General features: G+C 41.5%; 1 protein-coding gene across 2 annotated transcripts in view; it reads left to right on the forward strand.

Moving 5' to 3' along the window:
* Nucleotides 1-22,519, forward strand: part of BASP1 (brain abundant, membrane attached signal protein 1) — a 56,171-nt gene that overhangs the window by 6,563 nt on the left and 27,089 nt on the right. Inside the window, exon 1 of one of the 2 annotated variants that reach the window (XM_010858805.1) lies at nt 7-724. The exons of the other annotated variant lie outside the window; for it this stretch is intronic. The gene's annotated coding sequence lies outside the window, so the exon portion shown is untranslated. Of the gene's footprint in view, nt 1-6; nt 725-22,519 lie in introns of those variants that run through there. 2 annotated transcript variants of the gene reach the window in all.

A 22,519-nucleotide genomic window follows, 5' to 3' on the forward strand; every position in this document is an offset into this window, starting at 1 on the left:
TTGAACTTGTTGCCAAGACACTGTGCTAGTTTTAAAAGTCCAGAATGGGTCCCCAGCCCCCATATTGATTAGTATTACAATGAAAAACAATACTGTGAAAGTCTTTGAAACTTAAAGCCCCTGGTGACTTAAGTACTTTACCATACTTACAGACGCCTGTACTGCAGAAGACCCAGGTTTGACCCTGGGTCAGGAACATCCCCTGGAGAAGGAAATGGCAACCCACTCCAGTGGAGATTTTCAGAGAAAGGCTCTCTGTTTTGATCTGGACTCCACTGGATGACCTTAGGTGTAGACACAATTCATTCATAACCTGAAAAGACTTGGCTTTGTGGTGTCCTGAATCAAGATGTATTCATTAGCATCTGAAAGAAGTGTCTTAGTCATTAGTGCAAAGATTGGTAAAAACCAATTTAGATATTTAAAATACTGAGGACACTGTTCCACATCCCCACCACCCACACCAGAAGTAAAACCAAAGCTTGTCTTACTCAGAGATGTGAAGGTATTGTTACCTGTTGACAAAATCTCTGGAAATAATTATCCCCCCTGGCAACCTTAGTCACTGTGACAAAAAAAAAAAAAAAGGAAGTTCTTTGGCCTTCCAGATATTTGAGATGGTTCATCCTGGAATCACTTTGACTTTTCAGGCATTTAATTCAGGGATCTGCCTAAGTGATTCATCTTTGGCCTTCTGCACACTGGACTTTGCTGTTGAGTGAAGGTAAAGTCATTTTTCATTTTGGTTAAATTATTTTTCTAATAGTTTCTTTAAACAAGATTTTGAATCTTATGGAATCAGGAGGGAAATTAATTTATCTGTCAGGTATCCACTGTGGGAAAGCAGTTTTGGGTATGGTAAGTGTATCATAGATGAAGTTAAGGGATGAAATTGGACATCTATTGACTATTATGTGTCTTATGCTGTAATTGAAATTTATCCTCTCAAACAAATTGTAAGAGGCATTTTGCCTGTGAATAAATAACCAAAAAAAAAAAAGGATTAAATAATGTACATAAGATCCTAGGGCTAACAGAAATTAATAGAATTTGGATCCATGTCTAATAGTCCTATTCTGCTGGCCAATGCTACTTTTTCCCGTAAGCCTTGGCTATTTTATCTCATGTAATATGGACACTTGGGATAAAATGGGTAATATATTGTAACACATTAACCTCTTCAATATTCATTTAGAGAGAGTTGTGCTAGGTTCTTCTCTGAAAAATTATCTTAGAAGAGATACACTGTCTAATAAATGTTTAATCCATAAATGCATTTAGTGGCCTCTAGATTAGAAATGCTTCCTGTTGTGTGAATATAGGCTGATGTCTATAAGTCATCTCTGTTTCTGGGATGACGATGATGATAAAGGCTGCTTTTGAAGGACCATAGAAAAATGGCCTCGTTGCACTTCACAGGTGGAAATAATCACTCAAATGCCTTACCTGTAATTCTACTTTTGATATACTAATCAGAGACACTAGTCAGCCCTCTTCCAGCTCTGTAGTTGCCTAATTAGAAATAAACCAAGTCCTAAACTCGTGACCCCATTTTCACTCTACCTCCACGGAGGGTTCATTTACGGGTTCATTTACGCAAAGTTGGTGGCTGCGTTTAAATACTCTCCTAATTATCAATGCAACCTCAGTCTTTTGTAAATTCTTGCATCATCCTAACAGAAGGATTGTAAGCTCATCACTAAAACACTTCTTTTGGAACTCAGAGGACCTTAGAAATGTCAGTAGCTTAGTCGAGGTCCCATGAGCTGGTCAGTGGCCAAGTGGAAACCCAGGTTATTTCCCGCTAAAGCTCCATTCCTATCAACCCTCCTTTTGGTCTAATTGAGTCAAACTCTTACTATCTTCAGCTTAAAAAAAATTCCTTGCTTTCTTTGACTCTGATACCAGTTTTGGGGTTTTTTTTTAAAGTCTTTATTGAATTTGTTAACAATATTACTTCTGTTTTTTTATGTTTTGGGTTTTTGACCCTTGAGGCATGTGGGATCTTAGTTCCCCAACCAGGGATGGAACCCACACCCTGAGCCTTGGAAGGGGGAGCCTTAACCACTGGACCACCAGGGAAGTCCCTGATACCAGGGTTTGACAATCCAGCCTGATCCTGTGTTCTCTCCAGCAGAGAACCAGTTCCGCCTTCTCGATAGCACCACTTGTGCTTCCTGCCTGCTGCTGCTTTTGCTACATGCCATCTTCTCCGCTTTCTTCTTATTATAGGCGTGTGGTTTCCTTCAGATGCTAAAGAATTTATGGCATGTGTTAAAATAATTTCGCCCAGAAGACTAAATTTTTGTGTCGTATCTTTGTTTCTCTCCTAAAATAAACAAATGTTGCAGGGTTTGGAGCCTGCAGATGGAGGGTAGGAGTTTGAAAAGAAAGCCAGTTGGTTTTAGACTACTTTGGGGGCTGTGGAGTGAGCAGAGCAGTGAAGCATTGTGCCCTAGAAATGCTCCAGAATCTCTTGGAAGATCCAGTGTGCACAGTGCTGTAGAGATGGACATGAGTTTTTCTGTCCGTTCCTAGGGTTATCTGGACTTCCCAGTGGCACTAATGATAAAGAACTCACCTGCCAATGCAAAGTACATAGAAGACAGTGGGTTTGATCCCTGGGTCAGGAAGATCCCCCGGAGGAGGCATGACAACCCAGCCCAGTATTCTTACTTGGAGAATCCCATGGACAGAGGAGCCTGGTAGGCTACAGTCCATGGGGTTGCAAAGAGTCAGACGAAGCGAGTTAGCACACACAGACAGTCCGGTTTACTGGCTTGAGAGCTGCATGAAACATGAGGTTTGATCTTTTTTCTTTAGAATGATCAGAATGATCGTTTGTGGTATTTGGGATGATTTAGAGGATTTAAAAGGGCAGTAAGTTTCTGAAGTAGTCATTAAAATATGAAACTGAAGTACTTAAGTTGTTAAAACACTTGATAAAGCTTAATATTCAGATGTTTGAAATGAATTTTAGCAATGTAAACTGTGTGCATTTGTATTTGGAGAAACTATGATAAGTTTATTTTTAGATAAGAGAGTTCTAATTCATATTTAAAACAATCTATTTAGACATTTCAGTAAGTAGAGAATGAGTCTTAGATAAATTTATATTTTTTTCCCAGGGAAGCCTGCAATAAACAAATGACTTTGCAATTTTGTTAATGCTTTTAAATTATCATAGTTTTACAGGTTCAGAAATGGACATATTTCTTAAATAAAGCCAAATTAAACCCCCCCCCCTTTTTTTTAAGTTTATGAGGCAAAGGATATCAGAGAACAGCTTCTCCTGCTTAAGCTTTCTAAATTACAAGTGTCCTAGATTGCATGGCCAACTAATTTTGAAAAGACCCACATCATTTACCTGATGGTGGCCATTCAAAACACCATTGCCAATAGATTAATACAATAGCCAAGTTAAACAGTAACAGGATCTACTTGGGGAAATAGTATATCAAAAGAGAAAGCAATAACAGCCATCTAGTGCCTGTGAGGACATCCAGATTTCCTTGGAATCACTGGATCTTCCCACAGTCCTGTTTTAAGCCTCTCTGAGCTTGTCTTGGAAACTATAGGGGCTGTAGAATGTTTGCTGACTCTGACCTTTATGAATATTCTCAGCTGTTTCAACATGGAATAAGAGCATCTGAGTTTGCTTTAGGCATGTTTAAGACTTGGGAAAAAGGAAAATCTAGAGAAATCAGTGACTTACAGATGGAGAGATTTGAGACGGCTTTCCTCCTTTATCCTGTATTCCATCCAGGAGGTAGATTATATGACCACTTGGGTATTCACTAAAGACTTGATTGATTAAATGAGGTGTTCAGGAATCTAATTTGCATGACTCATTTTCCTAAGGTAGGAAAAAAAGAGTTTCAATCAACAATTAAATGGTTACAGTAGCTCTTACAGAGTCTTGTGATCGCCCAGCCTCAGTGAATACAATTGACCAGAGGTTATTAGGCACTAGAGTGTCTCAGTAGCCCTGGTCATCTTTTGTTGAGACTTCAAGCTTTGAATTCCCAGGGCTCACCCAGCTGGACTTCAGAAACCTGGTTCCAGAACTTCTACTATGTGGTTTTCAGACAAATAGTAACAAGTGTTTATAGCAATGGTCTCCCACAGAGAGCATTTGTAGCAATGGTCTCCCACAGGTTGTTAACACAAGGTTGATGGTTTCCCAGGTATGTGTTTCTACATGTGACTCACATCTAAGTATCACTCTTGTCCACTACCTAATCCAGTGGTTGACTAAGGAAAAGTCTCATTGAAAGTTTCATTGGTATAAGAGACAGAACCAGTAGCTCACTCCACTTAACCTCCACCCTTTCTGTTCTAACTGGCTTCGCTTCTGCCTTCCAGAGAGCTTAGCTTTCATTTCATTTATACTAAAGTCACCTGGGTGGGTGGGTCCGAGGTCCTCCTAGGAGAAGTCAACTGGCTACAATGCAGAGAAAAACAACTACATGATGGGATTATGACATATACTTTCACTAAGGTAAGAGAAGAATTTTTAAAAACTGAGTCTGAAGGTCACCAAGCTTCTCATGGCTCTGCCTCACCCAACCATGTTAATTGGTCCTTTCCTGCCTGAAAAATATCACATGGTTGTACTTTAAACTTTAATGTTGTCAGTAGTAATACATTCTATGGCTGTATCCTTATTTCCAGCAACAAATATTACCATATTAAGGGGAGACGTGGTGGTTCGAGGGATCAGTTGGCAAATTAGGGTTTGTCCCCAGTTACATTAGGATTTGTCCCCACACTGCCACCTTTAACTTGCCTTCTTTATGACCAAGAGTGACCGCTTGCACGTGTCTTTCCTGTTAGTGATCCCCGTTGCTAGGCATACTACTTAAGGAGTATTCTTTGTCATATCTGTAGTGAGATAGCCAAGGGTCCCAAATAAAGGGTAAAGAAGTCCAGAATGATGTCTGCAAAAAATGTTACTGCTGTTATAAGTGGAATGAAGAAAAGCTCAACCCAATAGAATTGAGCATGATTTCTGTTGGAAGAGGGTGTCATCTGGGACAGATAATATCTAAAAACCAGCCCCCTCAATTTCCTAAACCCTTAGGGTATTTAGATAGCATCATATAATAAAATTACTGTTAGCAGCACACAGCACAGCCAAGCAGCAAGCCCTGACATGTTAGTAGTTGTTCACATAGTTTACCCGGCAGAGAAAATATCTAACTGCTACAACAAATGTTTTAGATCGCTAACATGCACCGTGGTTAGTGTGAAGTGCAAGTTGGCTGCGGAAGAATTTCCATTGAATTCTGATTCTGATAACACATTTAACTACCACCCTAACTAAACCGTCCCATCTTGAGAGAGGGCGAGGCCTTTGGGAGTAATAGCATTTCTTACTAAATACTGAGGTTTGTGAAAATCCTTCTGAAAAGAAGGAAATGGCTATGCTTGAGGGAAGTTTCCACGGGGTATTTTTGCAGCTGTGTTTCTAGATGGAGAGAGGGGAACACCATTCCTTTCTGTTCCTGAGAGTGTCTGGATTCCCCTTGTGTGGGCAGGGTTTCTGGTAAGTACAATACAGGAAGCAAAACTGCATTGTTCTAGATCAGCAGTCGGTGACCTCGTTTCTAAGCCCCAACCCCCTCTATCTAGTGTTTTCAGGGGAGAAAAAGGAGCCTGGAGAGTGAGAGGAGGCAGGGGAGGGGCAGGAGAGGAGAGCTGGAGATACTCTCGTGTAACAGGAATTGCAGAGGCAGGACACTTCGTTCCTGGGTTCCTCAGCTAGGGCTGCCATGACAGACTCCCCGGCCTGGAGGCTACAGTGCCAAAGTCAAGGTGTTGCCCAGTTCAGCTTCCTCTTGTGACGTCTCGCCATGTCTTGCAGATGGCTGCCTTCTGGCTGTGTCCTCATTGGGTCTTCTGTCTGTGCGTGCACTGCTGGTCGCTGGTCTCTCTCTCTATGTCCTAATCTCTTTGTATAAGGACACACCAGTTCTATTGGATTTAGGCCTACCTCTGTGGCCTCATTTTCACCTAATTTACCTCTTAAGTTTTGAGCTGCAGGAAGTTAGAACTTCAGCATATGAATGGAAGCAGGGCACAGCTCATTTCATATTAGGAAAGGTGGTTTAGAGGAATATTCAAAGCCCCTATGCAAAGTGCCCCGTTCCCTGCCCTTAAGACAAAGGAGGTGGGGAGAATCAGCTGCCCTGGAGCCTCTGGTTTTGTTGTTGTTCAGTCACTAAGTCCGACTCTTTGTGACCTCATGGACTGCAGCACGCCAGGCTTCCCTGTGCTTCACCATCTCCCGGAGTTTTCTCAAACTCACGTCCACTGAGTCGGTGATGCCATCCAACCATCTCATTCTCTGTCATCCCCTTCTCCTCCCGCCTTCAATCTTTCCCAGCTCAGGGTCTTTTCCAGAGAGTCAGCTCTTCACATTAGGCGGCCAAAGTATTGGAGCTTCAGCATCAGTCCTTCCAGTGCCTGTGGTTTACTCCTTGCAAATCCATGTGAGGCAAGCCTGAGCAGTGTTCTCTTTTGAGGACATGAGATGCAGAGAAGTTAATTTCCCTGAGATTCACATCACTAGGAAAGGTAGAACCTATGTGGACTTCAAAGCCTGTTTCTATGGCTCCCTCAGGCTGGGGATGGCAAAGGGTGTGTGCAGGTACTATTCTCTCTGTTGGACTCAGGATAGATGTGGGATGAGGCCTCAGAATCCTTCTCAACACAGTGCTCTAGGCAGTTGCCACCAATCAATAGGCGTTAATTTGTGGTGAAGCCTGTTTTCATTCCAGCACTATATGATCATGCTTTTCCTCTGCATGAAGCCTTTTCCATTGGTTATCCATATTTCTAAATACAGCAAGGGAATAAAGGAAGAGAAGAGGATTTACATAGTCCAGGTCATGTAAAGGACACCTATTCTTGAATAAATTAAAACAGGTGTTCTGGGGGAGAAAAAGAAAAAAGGCAACTCCTACCAGCAGTGGCCTTGGTCAAGAGCCCTTCTTAATGTGGACGGAAGGGTTGACCAGATGTGTAAGCCAGTAAAATCCTGTACCAGCATCCATGCTTGTTGGTAGGGATTCAGACTCCAGAAGAATCTTACTGTGGGCAAGTTTTATTGGATGGATGGTTGAAGACATTAGAAGATACAGGTTTTAACAGAAAGCAAATGTGGAAAGAATGGTTGGAATTTTGACAGGTTTCTCTACAGTGGGACAGTAAGGGTAGGGAAGTTAGTGACAGGAGTCATATGAAATTTTTGATAACGAAAAAATCAGGGCTTATGAATTCTGGGGCCTTTCCAAGAAGTAAAACAAGTAGTGATACTGAAGGGACTCTTGAGGGGCATTCTCAACAAGCGTGGGTGTGACTGTGTCTTCACGTAACACTTTGGCGGCTCTTTTGCAAAAAGCACTTTACGACTTTTGAAAGTGCCCTTTCAAGTGATTCAATCATTGCCTTTCTGTTTCGAGCTGCAGGTCACGTCATGTTGTGTTAACTATAGCAATAAAAATATTACCTCACTAAGCCACAGTCTAATTGAATATAGTAATTCAATTTGATGAAGCTAGATGAACTACTGGCCCTAAACTAATTGAAAGTTGGTACTGTTTAATATCTTTTATAGAAATAATTGTCTTCATAAAACCTGCAATGTTACTGTAGAATTTTTTTAATTCTTTAATTTATGCAATATCTGTTTTTGAGCCGATGTCTGTAGTCTTCTTTCAGTGTTCAGTTTCTGGTCAATAGCACCTTCTTCCATTCATTCCAGAAAACGGGGATCATCCTGCAAACAAAAGTCTGGCATCTCCCTGGTCATTGCCCCTCATATCCGTCCATTCCTCTCTACACTAAGTTGTGAACCTTGTTGAAGTTTTTACCCCTCTCCTCGATTACTGTGATCATACTCTGCTAAATGCAAACGTGGCATCCCTGTGCTGACACTTTTTTATCATGACTTTCTCTTACACGTAGAATAAAATTATCAAAATCCTTTGCCGATTTGTAAGTTCCCTCGTGTTCACCTTCTGTTTTCCTCTTCAGTCTCCTCTGATCCCCATTCTCACCCACGTGGCCTGCCTTTCAGTGCTTCCAAATGCTCCAACCTCTTTCCCATTGTTCTTCTGCCTGGAATATTCTTTTCTCCATTGTCCAAGTACTCCTCAACCTAAAAATGCCACTTTCTCAGACGTTCCTTTCCTGACTGTCCCCATCCCTCTCAGAGCGCTTGGCATTTTTGGCTCTTAATTGATCAAAACACGATGTGATTATTTAATGTCTCCATTCCTCTGGATGGAAAGACCCAGGAGGCAGGGATGCGTCAGTTTTGTTGATCTGTGACAGAGCTGTCCAGCAGTTCTGGGGCTTACATGGCGCTTCATATTTGCTCAGTGTCAAGGTTGCCCACAGGACCATATATTTCATGGAGGGCACACATCCTCTGAAAGTCACCTTTGGTGGCTGAGATAACTTCCATGTATTGACATGCAATTTCACCTCATCAGTTGTGCTTACTATGAAGATGAATACCTGATGAACTCCAATTAGTGTAATTATTCTGTTTCCAAGCACTAACCTTAGTGGTAATTGTTCTGCAGGCCTATGACATTATGGAGTAATTAGTACTAATGGCTCAGGCATCCACGCTTCCTCCTAAGGTAGGGTGTCAAATAATGAAATTGTGTTATTTGGGAAACAAGCAGTATCACCCTGTGAGGTCTTTTCAGACAGAATCCACAGCTGGTGAACATTGGGGCAGATTGTAGCTGGACTTCTCATGCATTCTTTCAAGTGCTTGAATGTCACGGGTCTGCCATGAATTGGTCATATTGAGCATCTTAACCATTGAATTTTTATACCAGTCTTTGTGAGGTCAGGAGTATTAGGCCTCCAGATGAGCATAATGATTTTAACACCAATAGATTATAAACCTAATGAAGTAAATGTGAATTTAATGGGCAGAGGAGCCTGGCAGGCTACAGTCCATGGGGTAGCAAAGAATCAGATATGACTGAGCACACAGCCCTGATTTTATGCTGTGACCACTTACTCTAAATGGTGAGTTTCAGCACAAGGCTTTGTTTTGTTCATCTTTGGCTATCAGTTTCTAGCACAAAACCTATGGTCCAGTAAGAACTGAATGCATAAGAGGTCGTGTTTTATGGCCATGTGACATCTTGCTATGCAGATAAAGGCATATTTCAGAGCATTGACCTTTGCTGTACTTTCATATCCAGGAACCAGCTTGTAACAAACTTTTAGCAGATATCACAGTGTTTCCTTTGGGTTGGTGGGGTGAACACAATTTAGAGGGTGGTGATTTACTCCTCACCCACCCCTTACCCCTGCCACTTACACGTACTCTTTGATGGTCAGTATTCAACTTTCATTGTCTTATCCCTGAGTGTCTTTAGCTTCAGTGTGAACTAAAATTCTTAGAGATAAGTATTTTCTTCTCAGCCCTGAGATCTCTCACAGGACATTGTCTGGTGGTCTAAACCTCATTCTTAATGATAGAATTCTTATTAAATAAAAAAAGTTTGTAGTTTTTGACAATTATAGGAAATTGATTTCTAAAATAACCTGTAGTTAAGAAATAATAATGTAAGGTTCCAGTTAAAAGCAAGTCTAATCTGGCAATACAACTTATTCTAAAACATTTCTAGATATTGATATTTTATTTGCAACATTTTAATTTTAATTGTCTACTTTTTAAAAAACATTCAATGTGCGGTTAAAGGTGAAGTGATATCTGGGTCTTGATTGTCTTTATCTTTGAGCTGTGTTGGGCTGGCTATCGGACATCTCATACCATCTACATGATTAATACCATAAACACATGCTACTTTTACTAGTAAATCAATACGTTGTCTTAAAATGGTCTCATTTTAGATGAAATGGGGCGTGTTCTACAAGATGGCTGTAGACTTGTACGGTCTCATTTTCAGTGAGTTCAGTTTGTGAATTAGCCAGTGGCATTCTCTGCAGCTGTGGCTCCTTCATCTCCCCCTTCCTTTCTGATGTCCCTCCCTACTAACACATAGGATGGCACATCCATGTGGATTGAAGGGAACTGGCCATCTGAAGGGAGAGCTCAGCCTGGGATCATCGACACTGTAGGGTCATGTGAGTTGGATTTAAATTGAGTAGTAGAATGAAAAGGGCAGTGACACTTTTTGCAGTTAGTTTTTGATCTTATGTGCTGTTGAGTATCCCTAACTCACCATACTGACAGCTGGCTTCTCACATACCAGACTTCTTGTTTTGAAGCCTTGAGGTTGTAGATTATGTACTTGGAATATGTAATTAGCTGGAATGACATGGTATTGATGGTTGAGCAGCGGTTTATGACACAAGTGAGTAACTGGATGACTGATAGACCTTTGGATGTGTATTTCCAAGAAGAATTTACTAAGCAATACTTTCCTTGATTTATTTTTTTAAAAAGTCGTCTTAATGTGGCTTGCTAGGATAAAGATGTCATTTTGGTTTTAAAGTTGAGGAATATAAACAGAAAAGTTGCTGTGGCTGCAGTAAGGAAGCCCAAGGCATGGTTGGCTTAGACATTCAGGTCCCTCATCCCCCAGCTCCAGGAAGCCTTCTGTGTGGGCCTCCTGCTGTTGTGGATACCTGTGTTACTCCCCTTCAATTTTTTGTGAAGACAGTTCTATTTCTGTTCTATAAATGCATTAGCAGGTTGGGTGCACATGACGTACACGCACACATTTGAAGACCTAAGCCTAAAAATTGATTTTATATAGTTAAAAGGTACAGGTATTACTTGCTAATGAATGCAGTCTTTATTTTAATGTCAATGGTTTTCTAAAAAACAAAACAGGCAGTGGTTTTTGGTAAGCATATTTTTAAGACTAAGCTTTTTAAAAGGAGTTCAAATGAGCAGCCGACGTGGGAGTTTGCTACTCTGTTAAATGCAGTGTAGGAAAATACAAACCACATTAAAATCTTGTAGAGTTAATGTTTGTTTGCTGAGTGAGTTGAGAGACGCAAAGACCTGTTAACCTTGTTTTTAAGGAGTTTACAGTTGGTGAAGGCAAAAAGGTTCACCAGTAATTACAGTGAGACAAAAGCATTGGTCTGTATCCACATAGAGATATTAGATGACTATTGAATTAGCAGCCTGGATCAATCATTATCTCTGTCTTCTCTCTGTTCTGCTGTTGGTAGATCCATCTTTTCTACTTAACTAAGCCATCCATGTGGGATATTCCGAGTTTGGTAGGCTATTATTTAAAGAGTTTTATGTAACTATCACTTTTGAGAGGGACTTCCCTGGTGGCTCAGATGGTAAAGTGTCTGTCTACAATGCGGGAGACCCGGGTTCAGTCCCTGGATTGGGAAGATCCCCGGGAGAAGGAAATGGCAATCCACTCCAGTACTATTGCCTGGAAAGTCCCATGGACAGAGGAGCCTGGTAGGCTACAGTCCATGGGGTCACAAAGAGTTGGACATGACTGAGCAACTGAACTGAACTGATCACTTTTGAGAATATAGAATCCAGCATTGGTTTCATTTAATTCAAAGGTCTTAATCACTCGGTAGAGAAGTCATTTACATATCTTACATTTTCATTAAGAACATAGTACTTTGGGATTATAAACTGAAGGGAAAACCTTCAAGCCTAGTTAGTTCTCAGAACACATATGAATATGCTTTAGGTCTCAAGCAGAGCAGCCTCTTCAGTATCTGGGGGACCTATCAGGGAAGGGTTCCCAACTGGTGCCCCCTGACCACTGTAAGACAGGCTGCTCAGCCTGAGAAATAAAAGGGAAGAATTTCTCTTGTTCTTTCTTTGAAAGTCTCAGAAAAGCACTGAAAGGTTTGTAGGATCCTTCAAATCTTTATTCTTGGGAAGTTGCTTCCTGAATTCAGGAATGAATGATGCTTGTCCTTTGTTCTAGAGAGAGTTGGAATCTCTAGGAACACAATGGGAGGAGTGTGAAATGACTCTGATCTGGGACTAAGGAGTATCTCTGTACAAAGTTCATTTTGATAAAAGGTGCTTTGGAAAATCTTAATTCTAAAGTTTCTTGGATTGGGTAAGTTTGCAGTGCTAAAGTTAATAACATATCATTGTTCTATTAGTATTCCATGTTTTGTCATAGGAGTTATATTTACTTATGTGTCTAATCCTTTTTGCTCTAAAGTGCTGGTTTCTCTTGATTCCTGTATTGCAAATAGCTTACAGAGATACCTGAACATGACTTTAAAAAGAAATCTCAATGACTTCATGGCAAGTTTGGTAACCAATCTCATATTGTTCCTCTAACCTTCACCTTCTAGTTTGATTTGTACTACCTGTTGTCTGTACCTGCTGACTGACAAATGATTATTTTTCAACCCCATGAGGAAACTCGTTGGACATAGAAACCCTGTCCACTTGACTGCTGTTCTTCTACAACTTAGGCAATAGTTGTCTCAGAAATATTGTTCAACATAAATCAATGTATTAGTCTTAGAGACTATCTACCTTGAGGGAGAGAGGCAAGAATGATTATTCTGTACATTTTAAAAATTTGTTATTACATGAATTTAAACCAGTGACACATTTGTGAGTCCCTTGGGCAGGTCATTCGGAGAACTAATTTTCTGGCTGATAGATGGGAATTATAGTATTCATGTTCTGTTGATATTCTCTTAAGTAGTTAAATGGCTACTGAGTATATCCTGAGACCATGTCCTAAGAGTTTAGTTTTCACGTCATTGTTATTTATATCATCTTTGTAGACCCTAATATCTAGACGTTGAGTAAGTCAAATGTACTGGATAAAGCACACTTCTCATTAGATCCATCTTAAGAAAAAATTCTTAACAGAAAGTCTTGATGTAAATATATCAGGTCTTCATATCAAACAAGCCACTGTGTAAATCCTGATACTTTCAAGAGCTGGTATTTTTCTGTATACCTTTTAAAGTTTGTTAATGGAATTTTCCAGCTCACCTTGCAGTAAACAACCGCAAATTCTTTCTCGAGGTGTTGTAAGCAAGACTGATAAGGTTTTCTGAGAGGGAAGCAAAGAACCTTCCTTGAGCGCCTCAGGAATGCATTTCTAAATTAAAGCATGGATTAAAGATCTGTTTTTAATGTTACTGACTTTGACGCTTTTCATTTTGAAGAAAGAAAACTGCCTAAATCTGGGGTTGGGTTGAAGGCATTACCGTGTAGACCTTTAGAGACAGATGTTTAAATGAGGCTTCTGTAACCTGGCCAGGGCAGAAGGAGAAGAGGGTGGTAGAGGATGAGATGGTTGAATAGCCTCACCAGCTCAACGGATATGAATCTGAGCAAACTCCGGGAGATGGTGAAGGACAGGGAAGCCTGGCATGCTGCAGTCCACGAGGTTGCACAGAGTCGGACACAACTGAACGACTGAACAGTGACAGTAACGTGTGTCACTGAACAGTACAAACGTGTGTGGAGAGGCTGGTTCATGTGATAAATGCTTCTTTGGAGTCTTGTCTTCTCTGAGTTTCTCAGTCACATTCTCTTGGATGGGTCTGAGCACTTTGAGACACTTTGCCTAACACTTTACTTGGTGTGTGACTTGGAATATGTTTGTGAATTGTACTTATTCTATTGTCCAGGTGCCTTTCGTTTGTTTTTTCCCCCTCTGTTTCCATTGCTTTCTCTTTTCAGAATAGCACTGCACTTTCTTCTTCTTAAACTCATTCCAGATTTCTTTGGTTCTCCTCAGCATCTTAGTTTCATCCAGAAAAAGTGGTCACCATTTTCAGCCAACTCACCTGACATAGCTGCCTATCTGAGTTTTTATTGAAGGCAAAATAAAACTTCAAAGACGCTGAAGAGGCTTGAGCATCCCTTCTCTCCCTTTCAACTAACACCTACCAGTGTTTATCTTGGGAGTAATTTGAGGTTTATATGATGAAACATGTAGTCAAGTGTTAATAGAGACTAATATCAAGCTTCAGAACAGTGTGCAGAAAGCTTTAATATTTTTTGTTGAGCATTTGATACTCTCGGATCATGGGTTTCTGTGGAATCCATGAAAGCTTGGAGGAAAAATGCTTGCCTGGCTCCCTGATAACCTCAACCAAATGTACTGATGTTCAGCCCCAGCCATTTCCCATCGGAGCTTGTCCCACCTTTTGTCTCCTTTTCTTCTTGTGCCTCATGCCATCTCCAGTTTGCCATCCCATTTTCCAGTGCCATGTTGGCTCCTAATTTCTCATAAATACCTGAAGTGTGGTGTAAAGGATATGATTCTTTAAACGTGATTCATTGTGAATCATATTTCAATATTGATATCACAGTGATTTCCCAAAGAATATGTGGAAGCTTCTTTCTCAGTGTAAACTGTGAATCATCTACTTTCAATCCAACGTTGGTTATCTTCAGTATGTTTTAAGGACCCAACTTCTCAGGTGAAGACTACACAGCTCTCTAGTGAATGGCTAGAAAAGGATGACGGGTCTAGTGCTTGCTCAGTTCAGGCTGTAAGAAGCCAGTGTAGCTGCTTTGAGCCAAAGGAGTGTGTACAGTAGTGACAGTAAAGCCACACGAGTCCTTTACTCTCACCTAACTCATCAGTCAGCACTTGACTTGATACTGGGCTTCCCTGATGGCTCAGATGGTAAAGAATCTGCCTGCAATGTAGAAGACCTGAGTTCAGTCCCTGGGTCAGGAAGATCTCCTGGAGAAGGGAATGGCAACCCACTCCCGTATTCTTCCCTGGAGAAGTCCATGGGCAGAGACCCTGGTGGGCTCCAATCCATGGGGTTGCAAAGAGCTGGACACGACTGAGTGACTTTCATGGGCAGAGACCCTGGTGGGCTACAATCCATGGGTTTGCAAAGAGCTGGACACAACTGAGTGACTTTCCCTTTCACTTTAACCGAATATTATACAGTATTCTAGCTCCTTCTGAAAGAAAGTGTAGCATAGATGAAGTCTTCTCACTTCATTTCCCCCACTCCCTTTTTTTTCTTTCCTTAAGTTACCAGGCCCCAGGTCCAGATAAGAAGGTCGATGTTAGTCCATGCACAGAGGGCTGTGTATTTGGTGATAACCATTGGCCTCACACACAGCTGGAACCTAGGTCTCAGAGTTCTAAAGGATGTGTTGAGATAGCTAGGGCCATCATCTTAATTACAGCTTTGGTTACCTTCCTTCCAGGATCTTTGCAATGTAAGGCTGATTCCAGTTTGGACCCAGTTAGGAATTGAGATATGTCTGGCATATACGTGTCTGCTAATGCCCTTTAATGGTTGAAAACAGAAGCTTCCCTTAAGGAAGCAAAACTGCTCCAGTTTGGATTTCCCCTCCCCTTGCACCCCTGTGTGTGAAATCCTCTTGACTGGTAACCACTGCAGAGTGGAGTCTTCGGGAAAGCCACCCAGGAGTGTGGTGGTGTTTGCGTTTTCTTTCAGTCTTCCAACCTGTAGGCCTGTATTTGACACTGTTAATAGTTGATGGAGTTTCAAAAGTGCTTCTAAAAAGGCCTAAGATGTTATGGTTTTGACTCAAAGTTGATAACATGAAACCATCATTACAGGGAAGGTAAAACCACACAAAGATGTGGTTTTCAAACGGCATTTCACGGCATTTTATAATCTTTTAAAATTATGTTATTATAAAATAAAGCCTTTTAGTGTGCTGAACACAAGCTTAGCAGGGACCAAGCAGGTAGTGCCGCAGGCTTCACAGATGCCGATGTTTTAGGATACAGCAACCTGAAGGGGGACGTGTTGTTATCCTCCCATTGTACAGATGAGAAGACTGATGCACAGAGCCGTAAATCCCAGCTCACACAGCCTGTGACACCAACCCTTTCTGGGCCACAGTCTATGCTCTTCACTTGCCAGAAGCATTCCGGTCAATGGAAAAACTTAATTTGTTGCTTCCAATTTGGGTCACTTCTCTTGACCTCTTTAAGTAAGTGCCATGCATTAGCTGTATTGGAAATAGAACAGGAGTCGGAAGCTATGTCTGTTCGGGGGCTGGAGTGGAGCCAGTGTGCACAGAGGTCCCTGTGTCTGCCTGTGAGACTGAGGGCCACCAGTGTCTCATTGCCTCTCCTCCAGCCCTTTTGGCTGTAGTGGGTGGGAATTGATCCTGTGGGTCAATTTACCAAAAGAAAACTAAGACCCCAGACCACTCGGCGACCAGGAGATGGGGACTTGGGCACCAGGCTGCAAAACTCATCCAGTGATTCAGCGTGCAAACTTTGGAATTCCTGAGACTCAAATTTAAGCTTAAAGAATTAAATCAGAGAACTCAACTGAAATATTGAACCATACTGTGATCTCCCTACAGAATACGAAGTGTGCTGTATTTTAAGGGAAGGTGGTTATCTCTGAGACCCCGTTCCCTCATGTTCTGTGTGGTTTCTTCAGTGGCAGAGAGAGGCGTGAAACCACAGTAAGACACTGGCTTCTCAGACTGCTCCTTAGAGTGGAAAGATTCTTGATGTTTTGGCAATTTCTATCAATTACACTGATTTTGTTGGAGAAGGAAATGGCAACCCACTCCAATGTTCTTGCCTGGAGAATCCCAGGATGGAGGAGCATGGAGAGGTTACAGTCCATGGGGTTGCAAAGAGTTGGACATGACTGAGTGACTAAACCACCACCACCACACTGAATTTGTAGTTCGTGTGTGTGCGTGCTCATGCACGCACATGCTCAGTTACATCTGACTCTTTGAGACCCCATGGACTGTAGCCCCCAGGCCCCTCCATTCATGGGATTCTCCAGGCAAGAATACTGGAGTGGGCTGCCATTTCCTTCTCCAACAAAATCAGTGTAATTGATAGTAATTGCCAAAACATCAAGAATCTTTCCACTCTAAGGAGCAGTCTGAGAAGCCAGTGTCTTACTGTGGTTTCACGCCTCTCTCTGCCACTGAAGAAACCACACAGAAAACCAAGCACTGGAGCTGTTGTCAAAGTGTTTATCAGACACAGTTTCTCCAGTGCCATACATGCTTCATATTACATAAAATCAGGTAACATTCTGTTCAGTTCAGTCACCCAGTCGTGTCCGACTCTTTGCGACCCCATGAATCGCGGCATGCCAGGCCTCCCTGTCCATCACCATCTCCTGGAGTTCACCCAAACTCACATCCTTCGAGTCGGTGATGCCATCCAGCCATCTCATCCTCTGTCGTCCCCTTCTCCTCCTGCCCCAATCCCTCCCAGCATCAGAGTCTTTTCCAATGAGTCAACTCTTCGCATGAGGTGGCCAAAGTACTGGAGTTTCAGTTTCTGCATCAGTCCTTCCAATGAACACCCAGGACTGATTTCCTTTAGAATGGACTGACTGGATCTCCTTGCAGGTAACATTGTTTCCTTGCAAATATATCCCTACACTGTAAACTGTAACACAGAGTTGAAGGTTTCTCTTTGATAGTTCAGGCTCTCAAATATTGGATGAGAACGTTTCCTTCAGTGAGAATCTCTATGTTAAATTGTTCAATATATGCCCTTTTGGTAAGAATGTATTAGTATGTATTATATATCACAAGGTCTGGAGGACAGAATGTAGGTGAAAGGCTGGTCCAATGTTATGCTTTTTTTTCTTCCAAACTAGTAATTTAACTCATGCCAGAGTAATTGGATTTATACTTCTGAGTGATCTTGCTTTAACTTCAGACCAAATTTTGTATAATGTCAGTTTTGTTTGATTTGCTTTGTGAGGATAGGTAAAAATTATATCAAGTCACAAACATGAATAAAACATCAAAGTGCTATCCAGTATCAGGAAATGCATAATGACTTAGGAGTATGGTATACGTGGATATCTGGGGACCTACATTCTAGCCAGTAACTTCTGCTGAGTTGAGGTCTGACATTGAATCCTGGAAGCCCTGTCTTTCAGTTCTCCCTTTTAGGGGTGAGGGAACTGATGACCAAAGGGTCTATGAGTTACCCACAAGCACACTGCTGTTATATATACAGATCCTAAAGTTATGTTTTAATGTGTAGGGGCCTTGATAGGTGTTTAGGCATTGAATATATATTTACATTTATTTGCAAAATACTGTCATTACAGTTTTTAAAAAGGTAGTTAAGACTTTTTTTCTTTTAGTGGATGTCAAATACATTATATGTAAGTTATTTTAAATTTTAATATTTTAACATTAAAATTATTTTTAAATTAAAATTTTAAAAATTATTTTTTAACTGATTTTGTAAATGGAGTTAATTTTATCCTTATGCTGCTTTGTCTCAGTTGAACTATTTGATTAACACTGATTGGTTTCACTCTTTTAATGGTTAACAGACATTTTATCAACGATAAATATAAACGCCAACTACATAATATTTGTATATAAACTAATACAAATCTATAAATGCCACCTTGCCTCCCTTATTAATTTTATTTCTTTTATAAACACTCTCACCTCAGCAATATGTGAGATCCTGAGATTAAGGATAAACTTATAATTTTATAGGCCTTTAAAAATTACTAGGTTCTACATAGAAAGTTGGGGCTTCCCCAGGTGGCTCAATGGTAAAAGAATCCACCTGCCAGTGCAGGAGACATGGGTTCAGTCCCTGGGTGGGGAAGATCCCCTGGAATAGGAAATGGCGACCCACTCCAGTATTCTTGCCTGAAGAACCCCATGGACAGAGGAGCCTAGTGAGTTAAAGTCCATGGGGTTGCAAAGAGTTGGACACAACTGAGCATGCACACATGCACATAGAAAGTTACATTTTTTCCCTCTAAAAAGAGAATCTCCTTGGTCTTTACTGTTTGTCTCACTTGGAAAAAAAAAAAAAAACTTTCTGGGTAGGAAAAGGTGAAAGTAGAGAAAAGGACAAGGGAGGGAAGACCAGAAAAGAAGAGAGAGGAGAAGAAACTGAGATCAGAGGGAATAAATACAATGCTCAGAATAACTCCGAAGTACCAGGACTCAGAGCTGTGTGTGCAAAGCTTGAACTTGTGCTTGTTTTCCTGGAGTCAGAACAAACCTTGGGTCCAGTAGCGAGGTACTGATGTGTTGAATGATATCAGTGAATGTACAGACAGAGACAAACGTGTGAAGAGCACTCTCAAAAAGGAAAGGGAATAGCTTTTTCTAGAATGTTTTCCCTAGACTTTTCTAGAATTACTGGGAAAGGCTTCATGGTAGAGGCCCATCCTACTCAAAGGTTTTGTGTGCTTCTTTGTTCATTCGTTTGTTTTTGCATGACATGTGGAATCTTCGTTCCTGGATCAGGGATCCAACCCCTGTCCTCTACAGTGGAAGCATGGAGTCTTACACTAAACCATCAGGGAAGTCCCCCCAAAGGTATTTAAGGAGGCTTTATCAACAAGATTTGTCCCTGCTTTGAGTATAGACTTATTAGCCCCTTCAGAGGACAGTCTCGACTGTGTTGACAAGAACAAAAGACTCCCCATAAAGACCTTTGGAAGGGAGAGATCCTAGATCACAGAACCCTATTAATATTAATTAATAATAATAATTAGTCACTTAGTCGGGTCCGACTCTTTGCAATCCCATGGACTGTAGCCTGCCAGGCTCCTCTGTTCATGGAATTCTCCAGGCAAGAATACTGGAGTGAGTTGCCATTCCCTCTCCAGGGCATCTTCCTGACCCAGGGATCAAACCCTGGTCTCCTGCATTGCAGGCAGATTCTTTACCGTCTGAGCCACCAGGGAATCCCATTATTAATAATAATTAATAGGTTAAAACTGGGGCTTGCAAGATGGCTGTGGGGAGTTAGGCTGATAACTAACTGAATATACCAGGTTTCCCAAATCCACAGCTCTCCAATGCATAAAGGTGTTACTTGGGAGGGAGAGAAAGAAATTCATGTGCCAGGGGCTAACCTGCATACAAACTAGTAAACTTAGAGGATTTCTAGGTTTAGACTCAAACCCAGGTTATTATTTCAGTAATGGCTGATTTAGTTCAAACTTTGTTAAGTGTAGCTCACTGTGAAAGGAATGGTGCTGTGCTTTGGGCCAACTCACATCCCCGCATCTAGATACAAGCTTATATAGATATTTGTAACTTGGCAAAATCTGAAGAGAGGGATCTTTTTCAAAATGCATTTTTCTACCTCTCAGTCTCTGGGCTTCTGAGCTCTGTGACTGTGGAGGAAAGTTGCCCTGTCTACTCTGTCATTTTGTGTCACCTTGTAAAAGTCATCTGGATTTCTGAATGTTGGATTCTTACTTGGATTAAAGTTGTCAGCATAGAAAGTACTGGCCACTGGATCTGGGAAGCTGTTGATCCGGAAGTCTTCCGTGTGAAAAGGGGGCTCCAATGGGCTCTAAAGGATGTGGATCCTGACTTTATATGTGCAAGGGGTTTTTGAGATGTCTTCATTTAGTTCTGAGATTGGGAAAACATAAATGTTACCATGTCTTCATTCAATGACAGAAGCAGTTATTTGAGTACCATATTGTCCAGTGGGTGTGTGTTCCCTGTGCTGTCAGGCTTTCGAGACTGATCTGAAGCTGTAACTATATCATGGATGCTGATCCTTCAGAGGTATCTGTGGTTGGAAACCAGCTTTGATGTGGCTCATGAACTTCCTGGGCCAGCACTTAAGCCTGCCTTTGATGGAATCGCCCCTCAGTCAGATTTAAGCAGTGTGTTTGAAATCGTATCTCTTTCAGTGTATAAGACAGTGATAGGAATGAAGTGCATGAGTGTGGCTGAAGAAATCCTTTGGCACTTCACATGGCCCAGATGTAACTCAAAAGAATCGGTGGAGTTTGTGTTAAAAGAAGCAGGGGATAAATGTACTGCAGAGGATTTGGGAAATAGTTAGCATTTTTGTGGTCTCTTTAGCAGTGCCCCACTGTTGCCTGAAAAAGCAACATTAGTGATCAGAGAAATTGTGAATCTCTTTGCATCTGGGCCACCACGACGCTGCCTTAGGCATGGACTGATCCATAGCCTCACAGTCTTAAGGCTTCCTCTGTCTTGTTCTCAGTTGCTTATGATTTTTTTTTTTTCAGTTCAAACATTGAAGTATTCCAGATCTAGGATAGTGAGCAAATGGTTTCATGCTGGTCAGTATTCTATTAAATACATTTTAGACAGTTGCCTCGGAGAAGGCAATGGCACCCCACTCCAGCACTCTTGCCTGGAAAATCCCATGGACAGAGGAGCCTGGTGGGCTGCAGTCCATGGAGTCACTGAGGGTCGGACACGACTGAGCAACTTCACTTTCACTTCTCACTTTCATGCACTGGAGAAGGAAATGGCAACCCACTCCAGTGTTCTTGCCTGGAGAATCCCAAGGACGGGGGAGCCTGGTGGGCCGCCGTCTATGGGGTCGCACGGAGTCGGACACGACTGAAGCGACAGCAGCAGAAGCAGCAGCAGACGGTTGCCTATAGTCGTATTGTCAGAATTCTCATTTAAGCTATAGGTGTGACTTTCTCTGCACACACTAAGTATAGCTATTGTTTATAAACTACTGCAGCGAAAGGACCACGTTCACACCTGGTGTCTATTACCTGGAAAAAGTGACCAATAAGTATGCATTTCAGAGCAGCCTCTGTTGTGACCTTAATTTCTTGATTTGGTGTGAAAACACTTACATCATACTTTAAAATAAAAGGTGTTTTCATCATGTGCTGCTGCTGTGTGTGCCAGATAAGGATTTTGTAACTCAAATTTATTTCCAAACGTCAGTGCCTGTTGCTGCTCTAGTCGACTATGTGAATTTAAATGGGAAGTCCCTTCAGCAGGACCGTTAAAAAAGATCTGCTTCAGGTTGACTTGGCCATTACACTTCCCAATATTTATTCTACCATAGGACGTTCCCATTGCATAAACCAGAGGATTAGTAAAACCAAGTTCAGTCACGAAAGTGTTCTCCTGAACTCAGAAGGAAGGAGCAGTGTGTTGTCCTGGGTGGTTTGCAGTCCGTGGTAGAGCATGATGTCCTAAAACAAGCATGTTTGGGGGCCTCTGTCAAATAGGAGGGCACTGGGTGACTCTGACACCATAATATCAGACAGGATCATTGTTAGAACAACAGATATTGTTTATAAACACATGGCACGTTGCCGTTGTGCTTTTTCATCACTTTTAGCACTTTTACCTACGGTTGCACTTCTTTTAGGCTTCTTCATTACCTTTTTCTAGTCACATAACCACCATTCCACCAAGTTCTAGCATCTCTTAATTATGGAAGGCTTATTTACATAACTAAATCTCACCGTGTTGAAGTGTAGGTGCTCATTGGCAAAAGTATTACTGTAGATGCATTTGTCAGAGTCCATTTGGGCTTCAACAGTAAGTATTAATTTCACTTTGATATGGAGTCTGGGAAGTCCAGGATCAAGATGCCAGCAGTCTTGTGTCTGGAGGGGACAAGGAGCTCTTTGGGATCTGTTTTATAAGAGTGCTAATCCCACTCATCAGGGCTCTGTCTCCAAGACCTAATACTTCAAAAAGACCCCACCTCCAGACACCATCACTTTGGGGATTAGATTTCAACATGTGGATTTTGGGTGAGGGGAGGAAACAAACATTCAGTCTGTAGCAACAGTTAAAACACTTATTCATTAAAATCTG

This window comes from Bison bison, unplaced genomic scaffold (assembly GCF_000754665.1).
Source record: "Bison bison bison isolate TAMUID 2011002044 unplaced genomic scaffold, Bison_UMD1.0 scf7180017864440, whole genome shotgun sequence".
Taxonomy (NCBI): Eukaryota; Metazoa; Chordata; class Mammalia; order Artiodactyla; family Bovidae; genus Bison; species Bison bison.